The sequence below is a fragment of the Festucalex cinctus genome, chromosome 16 (assembly GCF_051991245.1).
Source record: "Festucalex cinctus isolate MCC-2025b chromosome 16, RoL_Fcin_1.0, whole genome shotgun sequence".
NCBI lineage: Eukaryota > Metazoa > Chordata > Actinopteri > Syngnathiformes > Syngnathidae > Festucalex > Festucalex cinctus.
In genome coordinates, this window is record NC_135426.1 from 3195582 (window position 1) to 3205000 (window position 9419).

The following is a 9419-nucleotide window of genomic DNA, read 5'->3' on the forward strand; positions in this document are numbered from 1 at the left end:
ACATTTTGTCGCTTTTGACTTTATTGTGCACTCACAGTATTTTTTCTAGGATTTTATCAAAAGATGACATTTTATGTTTACTTTTTTTGTTTTTTTTTGTAGAATTGAATCAAAGGTTCATGCAAATATTTCACAGAAAATTGGACATATTTTGTTGACTTTTTTTGCGCCTCCTAAAACCTCACAATGATTTTTAAAAAATCTGTTATACAAAAGTTGATGCACCAATTTAGTAGAAAATTGAACATTTTATTGCTTTTTGATTTTTGTTTGTGTGTCCTTGCAACCTCACAATTTTTGTAGTATTTTTATCAAATTCATGCATTTTGTAGAAAATCTGACATTTTGCATCACTTTTCTCTTATTTTCCTCTTGCGACATATTTTGGCTTTCTTATTTGGCTTTCGTATTTAGTAGAAATAGACTTTTTTTTTTTTTTTTTTTAAACCTGAAATTAAATTTGAGAATTTTCTGCAGTAATAAATGCAGCAATTTTGTAGAAAAGTGTCAGGTCAAGTATATGAAATGTCAGAAATAGATTTGCATCATTCCTGGCAATGACTTTGTAAGATTTGAGCTCAAACGGTTCCGTACGAGGTCTGGCTTTGTTTGCCTTTTCAGATTTGGTGTTTGCTGCACGCAAACATTCATTTAATAAAAGGTCATGTGACGGCGGCACGTCTATTGTCACAGCGAATGGCGGCGTTATTGATTTTCTGAGCTATCTGATATGAACATCTGCAAGACTGTTGATTTTAGCCGCGCTTGAAGCTAATGGCGTTGTCCATATCGATGCATTTATGGGCCTTGAAAAACGATTGTCGAGATTGAGACGCAAATGTGATGCGAGCCTTCAAATCAATGCACTGTCAAGGAGATGTGGGCGGAAATAAGATAACCCCGCCCCTCAAAACCATTTTGATTTATTGCGCAGCATTGATTTGGGGCTCTGTCATCTTGAGAGGTGACGTTGACCTTTGAAGTACATTAAATATTGCTTATTGTTGATGTGATTATGGTCCTGTGTGATCATCTAATGTCTAATGACATCCTTCAGTATACATGATATCAATAAAAGAACATTCACATTAATATATATAAAATAAATATAGTGAATACAATATTATGACAAAAAAATGAATGCAGATAATATATTAAAAGACAAAATTCCAAATATGTATTTTAATGTCTGACATCCTACGGTAAAATAAATAAATAAATAAATCTAATTAAAATATATTAAATAAATAAAGTGAATACAATATTTTTGACAAAAAATAATGCAGATAAAATATATTAAAAGGCAAAATTCCAAATGAAATGTATTTTAATCTCTAATGACATCCTATAGTATAGATGTTATCCATAAAATTTTTTTATTAAAATATAATAAATATAGTGAATACAATATTTTGACAAAAAAAATAATCCAAATAAAATATATTAAAATGCAAAATTCCAAATGAAATGTATTTTAATGTCTAATAACATCCTACAGTATAAATAGCAATCAAAAAATTCTAACTAAAATATATTAAATAAATATAATGAATAAAATATTTTGACAAAAAAATGAACGCAGAGAAAATGAATGAAAAGACAAAATTCCAAATGAAATGTATTTTTAAAAATGCATTTGTACATAAAAGATATATTAAAACTAAATACTGACAAAATACAATATATTACAAATAAATTCAGACAATTAATCGACAAATATAATGAAAACAAACAACAAAAACAATATAAACCAAACATATTAAAAATAAATAAATGGATGAATAAAAATGCAGTGATACACAATAAATGTCCGATTTGTAATCTTTTGCTTTTCTTTCCAGGCGTCCTGCTGATTCTGACCACAGGCAGTGCTGCTGAGCGGCCTGCACTGCGCCTTTGGCCTTTAGGTGGCACTCTGACGCCGAGTTTGAACTGGGACGAGTCCTTTCTTGGGTGCTTGCTTTTCTGGCTTCCTGCAGAAGCCGACTGGGGAAAGGAGGGAGGATGCTTGCTGCAAACTCCGAGAAAGCCACATTAAAATCCGATTTGCAGCAATTGAAAGGTACTTTCGCCCCTCCCAACCTCCACCTCTTTCAAACCGCGCGCCATAATGAGGCTGCCTGAATACTAATTGCGCTAATTGGATCCAGCCCAGAAGCATTTAAAAGCTCATCAAAGGGCAAAAATCATGCAGATTTTTAATCACTTCCGTCTTTATATCACCCCCAAAAAAGTGCATGCAAAGGTGACCGATTGTTTTCTTTGCTTGACTTGTGCACGGAACGTCCTCCTCTTTTCAGTGTGAAGGGCAAAAAAACTCCAAGGCATCCCTCTTTCCTCCTCCTCCCCCTCGTCTTTGCTCTCACTCACACTCTGCTGCAGCCTCCCCCTGAGCGTCACTTGAGCAGGAGCGCCGCACCGAGTCACATCGCAAACTCTCTGCGCATGCACGCGCGCGCGCGCTAACCTCCTCCTCCTCCTTCGCGGCCAAAGAAGCGCTTCCTCGCCGGGGCATGGCAGGTGTGGCGGGCGGCTGTGAGTGCGCGCTGAGCGGCGTCTTGGGCTCCGGCTGATCGGAGGAGGCTGCTGCTGCTGTCGTCGCTGCTGCTCCTGGGAGTCCGCCACTGCAAGCTCCTCGTGGAAGTCTTGTGTGTGTGTGTTTTTTTTGTGTGTGTTTTTTTTGCAGCGTGGATTTAAAAGTGGACTCGCTTCCACGGCAGGATTTAACAGAAGCTTCTCTCATGTTTGTGTCTTTCGGAGGACAGGAAAGAGGAGCAGTTTTTTTTTTTTTTTTTTTTTGGACGTGCCTCTCTTGCATCCGCAGTGCGGCTGCGAAAGTGACATCTGCAGAGAGTACAGGTAAGCAGGCAGACTTTGCACGGGAGGGATGCACCTGCTTCTCCCACTTTGATATCTGCTGCTGATACGCGCATGTTTTTTTTTTGTTTTTTTCCCAACATGCTGCATATTTTATAGGCTCGGCTACGAGAGAGGAAGCTTTTCCAAACAAACCTTGATATGAATTATTCTCTCTGTGTTTTGCCGTCAGGCGGCTCTTTTTATGCACTCGCTGCTCTTAATAAGGTGATTAATCATGCAAAGTTGGCTGTGGGGCATGAGTCTTACATTGAAATATACCTTTTGGGGCAAATCTGACCCCGTAGTGTGACTTGGCGGGTTTCATTTGAGGTGTTGTGAGTCTCAAAATGTGCTTCTGTTGACTTTTGCGTTGTGTTGTCTTCAAGCAGTCGTATTGTCAGTCCGCGTGTTTTTTGAGGAACCGGCTCATGTTTGTGCGTTCGTTGGCTTTCTTGACATTCTCTCGGCATGTCAAACCAACATTTTGTTTGGAATTCACTTTCACGTGCTGCGTCTGTGTGTTCAAAGTATGGCCGGAGGGGTTGCCGCAGCATATGAGGCCTGGAGGGATCGCTGGAGCTCCAACGCCGTGTGTACATAACACAACATGGAATTGTTTAGCATAGACAAGAATATTGTGGGAAATTGGGCATGCATGGTGATGGCCACTTCATTGGGTATATCGGTTATAGAGATGCAAATGATTGAGGAACACCTTTCACTACTGGCTGTTTGTGCACTTTTTGTTGGCCCATTAGTGTGCGTTACCGCCGTCAAGGTCCCCCGGTGAGGGAAGAGGGTAAACATTTGAGTCCCCAAGGGGGAGTTTGATAATCCTATCTGGTCCCGAGCCGGGCAGTTGCCTTTGTAAGCAAGTCACTTTGACATATGAATCCGTCAGGCGCGGTATTATGGTTACAAGGGTTCGCGGCCTTGTCAATATCGTTCTACTCACTGCTGCTTCATCTGGCTCAGCAACCTTGCTGGCTGGATGACGTTCGGCGGAGTTGGGGAGACTCGACGGGAGTGTGAATGAAGCGAGATGAGCACGCCGGTGAATGATGAGGCTGTGTGGCAGACATGAATGGTGCGCTCTGTTTGTTCTGCAGCTCCGATTAGAGACTTTTTAACAAGGTTTTGCATTCTCAGGCTTTTTCCAGACGTCAATTTATTCAGACGCGCTTCTGATTGGCTGAAATGCACTGAAGGTTTAAGGTTAGAGTGCCAACTGTTACTTTGGCATCGTTTGGATAGGACCATCATCATTATTTGGGGTGGCTATTAGTAGATATTTTTGTTTTGGCCTTAAGTGAGTAAAAAAAAGTTAAAGAAATGTTTAAAAACTCTTCAATATGGAAAAAAAAAAGTATTGATAACTCATATTGTTGCCCACTAGCATAGTTGTCTGTCATATTTTCACATTCTCGGAGAACCAGAACAAATCCAATTGTTAGCAAACACATTGGTATTTGTTATGAATTAGGGATGCACGATAATGCTATTTTCAACGGATACCAATAAACCAATCATTTAGAAGTGCCGATGTTGATAACTGATAAGTAAGCCGATAATTGTTTGCAAAATTAACTTGAATACAAATGTGCTTTCGAGTCCTACTATAAGTCTAAAAAATACATTGAAAGATTGTATAAACTTTGCACAATGTTTCAATGTATGTAAAGCACCATGAAGCTGAATTTTATTGATATGAGCCAAAACCACAAGAGATGGACCAATGTGGCATGTTTATAATGATTGCTGGATTTCTTTATTATCTGGTTTATTTGTATGAAATCAAATTGCCGAAAATTATCGGCAGATTTCTCTAGTATCTGGTTTATCTGTTTGACGTTAAATTGGTTGATAATTGCCGATAAATATCAGCCACCGATATTATTGTGCATCCCTATTATGAATGTTTGTAAATGACTTAAAACAAGATTAAAAAACAAAACCAAAATCAAAAACAGACCAAGGCCAGTGATTGTCAAAATGCAATATGGCTGCCACAGGCTCCCTCTAGTGGCATATGTGTGTGTGTGGGGTGGGGGGGGGGGGGGGGGGGGTCACTGACTAATGATAGTTCAGTTGTATTGAACTTTTATTTATTTTGTTTTTAGGTGGCATTAGGTGTAAAAAGTCTGAGAACCACTGACGAAGGCAATTGTGCTATTACGCTTCCGATATATTTTTTCTGCGCTGCCAATTATTGGTTCATTTGGTGAAAGCAGTTCCAGTTGGCTTGTCTGTGACCTTTTCGGTGCATTGTATCGCACTCGTTGTCCTTCACCTTTCGATTGATCGACAGACGTTTGATCCAAAGGGTGCACGTAATTGCTTCCAAGCAAATCATTTAGCCTCTCCAATGCTAAAGTACTGCATATTGATCCTTGAGGATCTCCAAACAATAGTGGAAATCAAGTTCGCACCAGGAAGGACCTCTTTAGTAGTCTGTTTACAAACAGAAACATGGACAAAAGAAATGTTTTGAGGATGTTACATGAGAGCTTTAGTGAGGCTTACGCATGCTTTTCACAGTGATACCCTCTTTTTGAAGACTTTTGTGTTTTTTGGGGGGGTTGTTTTTTTCTCTCGCTTTTGTTGATGGGATTTGGAAATGTGTTGCGAATACAGTGATTGACTCCCAGCCAGGCCCCGGTACTCCCCCGCCAAGCGCCGGGGAGAAGTTAGTCGCGTTCCTGGAATGAAATGTTTTCATTGCTTGCTACGTTCTGGCCCAGGCTGCATGTGAACGTGCATTTGTACACATTTTCAGCACTTGCATGTTGAAATATCCTCATAATCCGTGTATACATTAGTGGTGTGACCGTTTTGTTTGTTCAGAGGGTAATTTAGTCACCCTTGAATTGTGACACACAGCATTCTTTGACGTGTCCCCACGGCAACCGCTTTACCAAACTCCAAACTTCTCGGAAATTGTCCTTGGCCAGAAAAAGAGAAATGATGAGTGGATGCGTTAACGTTGGATGGCAGTAACTGGAAATGCACCAACAACGAGTGTGACAACTTTTGCACATTTTCAAGCTCCAGCTTGTTGTTATCATGGAAGGATTAGCGGCACACTGAAAGGAGAAAAAAAGTCATTCGTCTTTACAAAAGTTGTAAAGCTTTGAGAAAAGTCATTGAAGTAATTCATATTAAAAATAGCTGTTTTAAAATTTGTTTGAAAAAAAGTTTCAATTTTACAGGCAACCCCCCCCCAGCTCAGCTAATGGTGTACATACGATGAAGTATAAAACAATAAATAAATAAAAAAAAATAGCTGCATAAAATAAAAAATACTGTACATGAATACACAAATAACTGAATGCATATTTTGTATTGAAAATATTGAAGTAATAGAGTATATTTTACAAGAAAAATTGTTAAAAAAAAAAAAGAAGTAATTTACTGGATGGAAGCTCAAAAGTTTTAAATAAGGCTAAAGTTTTAAGGTTGTAATTTTACAGGATGTTTTGGTTTTAATTTTATTTAAAAAAAATAATTTTAAAAGTAAAAGCATCAAAAAGTTCAAACGTTTTAATTAATCAAGGAAAAAGTTTTAAGGTTGTAATTTTGCAGTATTTTTCGTTGTTTTAATTTTGTTAAAGAAAATATTTTTTTTTAATTGTAATTTTAAAAGAAAAAGCATCAAAAAGTTCAAAAGTTTTAATTAATCAAGGAAAAAGTCTTAAGGTTGTAATTTTACAGGATTTGTTTTTCATTTTCATTTTATTTCAAATAAAATGTAATTTTAAAAGAAAAAGCATCAAACAGTTCAAAAGTTTTCATTAATCAAGGAAAAAGTTTTAAGGTTGTAATTTTGTAGGATTTTTTTTCATTTTAATTTTATAAAAAAAAAATGTAATTTTAAAAGAAAAAGCATCAAAAAGTTCAAACGTTTTATTTAATCAAGAAAAAAGTTTTAAGGTTGTAACTTGTAATTTTACAGGATTTTTCTTTGTTTTAATTTTATTCAAGATTTTTTTTTTTAAATTGTAATTTTAAAAGAAAAAGCATCAAAAAGTTCAAAAGTTTTCATTAATCAAGGAAAAAGTTTTAAGGTTGTAATTTTTTAGGATTTTTTTTAAAGTTTTAATTTTATTATTTAAAAAAAAAATATATAATTTACAACAAAAAAGCATCAAACTTGAAATTTTACAAGCAAAAAACAAAGTGGAAAAACGTTATTATACAGGATAAGAAAACTATTTACTCAATTTTTTTTCCTGACTATTCTTGTAAATATAAATTGTAGTACAATTTATATTTGTTTGATTCTATTATGGTGGTATCATGTTTTAAATTTATTTTGGTGACGTTCTGACAAAGTGCAAAACAATATGAAATGAATTATTGTCTCATAAAAAAAAATAAAAAAAAATGTTGCAATGGTCACTTTTGCCAAGTTCACATGCGCTCTTCAGTACTGGGCATATACAATGTGACTTGTATTTCAAGCGAGTTTTTTTTTTTTTTTTCCCCTTCCTGGCAGAAATTTGAGTCTGAACTTGTGAATGAGCATTTCAGCCTTTCCTTTTTGTGTCCATCTGTTTTGCATTGTCACGCCGTCGCAGTCGATCCAGCGGCGCTTCGCTCGTGTCGTCGCAAGGGGCCCACGCCGGCCAATCTGGCAGCCGCGCTTGCTTACGCGTACTATATGTTTGTACTTCTCTTGTCGGGCAAAAAAAAAAGCAACAGCGTTGACGCTTGGTGGAAAATCGGGGAAAAAAAAACACGGGCCGTGACCGCGTGTGAAGCAACGACAGTCGGGTGGGGGGGGTTGGGGGGGGGGGGGTACACAATTTGCATCCTCTGGCTTGTAGCTGTGAAGGACGACAACAGGCTGGCTGGCTGGGAGAAAGCTTGTCTGATGTGTTTACGCCACGGGCTTTTTGAGGGCTGCGGTTGCACACGCGCGGCGAGAACATCTAAAGGGAGACAAACAAGCGGGGAGGCGAGGCAAAAAAAAAAAAAAAAAAAAAGGCCCGGTAATGGAGTGTAAACCTGCCTGCATGCGCTCAACTCCAAACACCTCCCAGCGCACTTTACGGGAAATGTAGAAATCAAAACTTCTGCCTAATAAGTCTGCGCAATTAACATTTACAAATCAAGCCTGACTGTCAAGTTTCCGACTCGACTGCTTTATTGGACGCCCGCAGGCTTTGTAAACAACAGCAGAAAAGTATGAAAAACATCCTGGAATAGCAATTGAAAACAAACGTGTATATTAGGAGTGTGACGATATATCGATAACGCAGTAAATACTTTGTCTCCCGATAGAATGATACGTCTACGTAATTTTTGCGGTATTTGTAGTTAATATTCAGCCGCTATAACGGCTCTACTGTTCATTATATTTATTGAGCAATTACTTGGCGGGCCACTAGGGGGAGCACCTTGTAAGAGTGGCGGGGAAATGGACGCAAGTCTTTAGGTGAAGAGGACTCCTCAGCTTCATTTTTATTATTAGATATTAGGGGTGTTAAAAATTGATTCGGTAGTATATTGTTATATTACAATGTGCAATTCTCAAATAGATTCCATAGGGGCCGAATCGATTTTTAAACATTCATTTTTGATTAAAAAATATTCAACAAAACGTTTCGTATTCTAATGCTACTGTTAGCTTAACATTTTAATGCTAAGTTAGCAAGCTAATGCTAATGCTAAGTTAGCATGCTAATGCTTAATTAGCATACTAACGCTAATGCTTGCTGATGCTCATGCTAAGTTGGCACGTTTATGTTAATGCTACGTTAGCATGCTATCGGTAAGTTAGCATGCTAATGCTAATGATATCATCGCATGCTAATGCTAAGTTAACATGCTAATACTAATGCTAAGTTAACACGCTAATGTTAAGTTAGCATGCTATGCTAAGTTATCATACTAATGCTAATGCTAGAAGAGTTCTTTTGTCTGTTGGTCTTACTTAGGGTTCACACTTTCAGCATGGAAGAATGCTATATTAATGGAACATTAAGCCTTACTATTTTATTTCATTGATGTTCAAACTGATTACAACCTGGTAAATACAGTGGCTCACAGTTATAAGACTGACGTTTCAGATAAATTAATAATACATTTTCAAACAAATCTTACAGTGTACATGTACAAGTTTACTAATTAGTATTTTCTAAATTTGAGTAAAAAAAAAAAAAAAATCACTACAATCGACTTATAAATTTGTATCGGGACTATTCGGTTTCAAATCAAGTCGTGAGGTACTAGGCAGTTCACACGCCGATTATATGTATTATTTATTTTTATTTATCATTATTATTATTATTATTATTATTATCATTATTATATTTGTTTATACATTATATTATGTATTTATATTATATTTATCTTTATTTATATTACTTTTATTTATTTTTAGTCCGGTTTCAATCACGCTTGTTAGTTTTTATCGACCTCATCCCGTTTTTATTTAGTCCTTTATTAGTTGACTATAAATTAAGTATTTTAATCTTTATTTTAGTCCAAAGAAAACATCAATTTATTTGTCTAGTTTGAGTCAACAAAAACTGTCAACATTTTTAGTCTAGTTTCAG

At 36.7% G+C, this 9419-nt stretch overlaps 1 protein-coding gene across 1 annotated transcript in view; it reads left to right on the top strand.

The window, feature by feature from the left end:
• The first annotated feature begins 2244 nt into the window (after positions 1–2244).
• Positions 2245–9419, top strand: part of plxna4 (plexin A4) — a 279377-nt gene continuing 272202 nt past the window's right edge. Inside the window, exon 1 of the mRNA XM_077499885.1 lies at positions 2245–2859. The gene's annotated coding sequence lies outside the window, so the exon portion shown is untranslated. The remainder of the gene's footprint in view (positions 2860–9419) is intronic.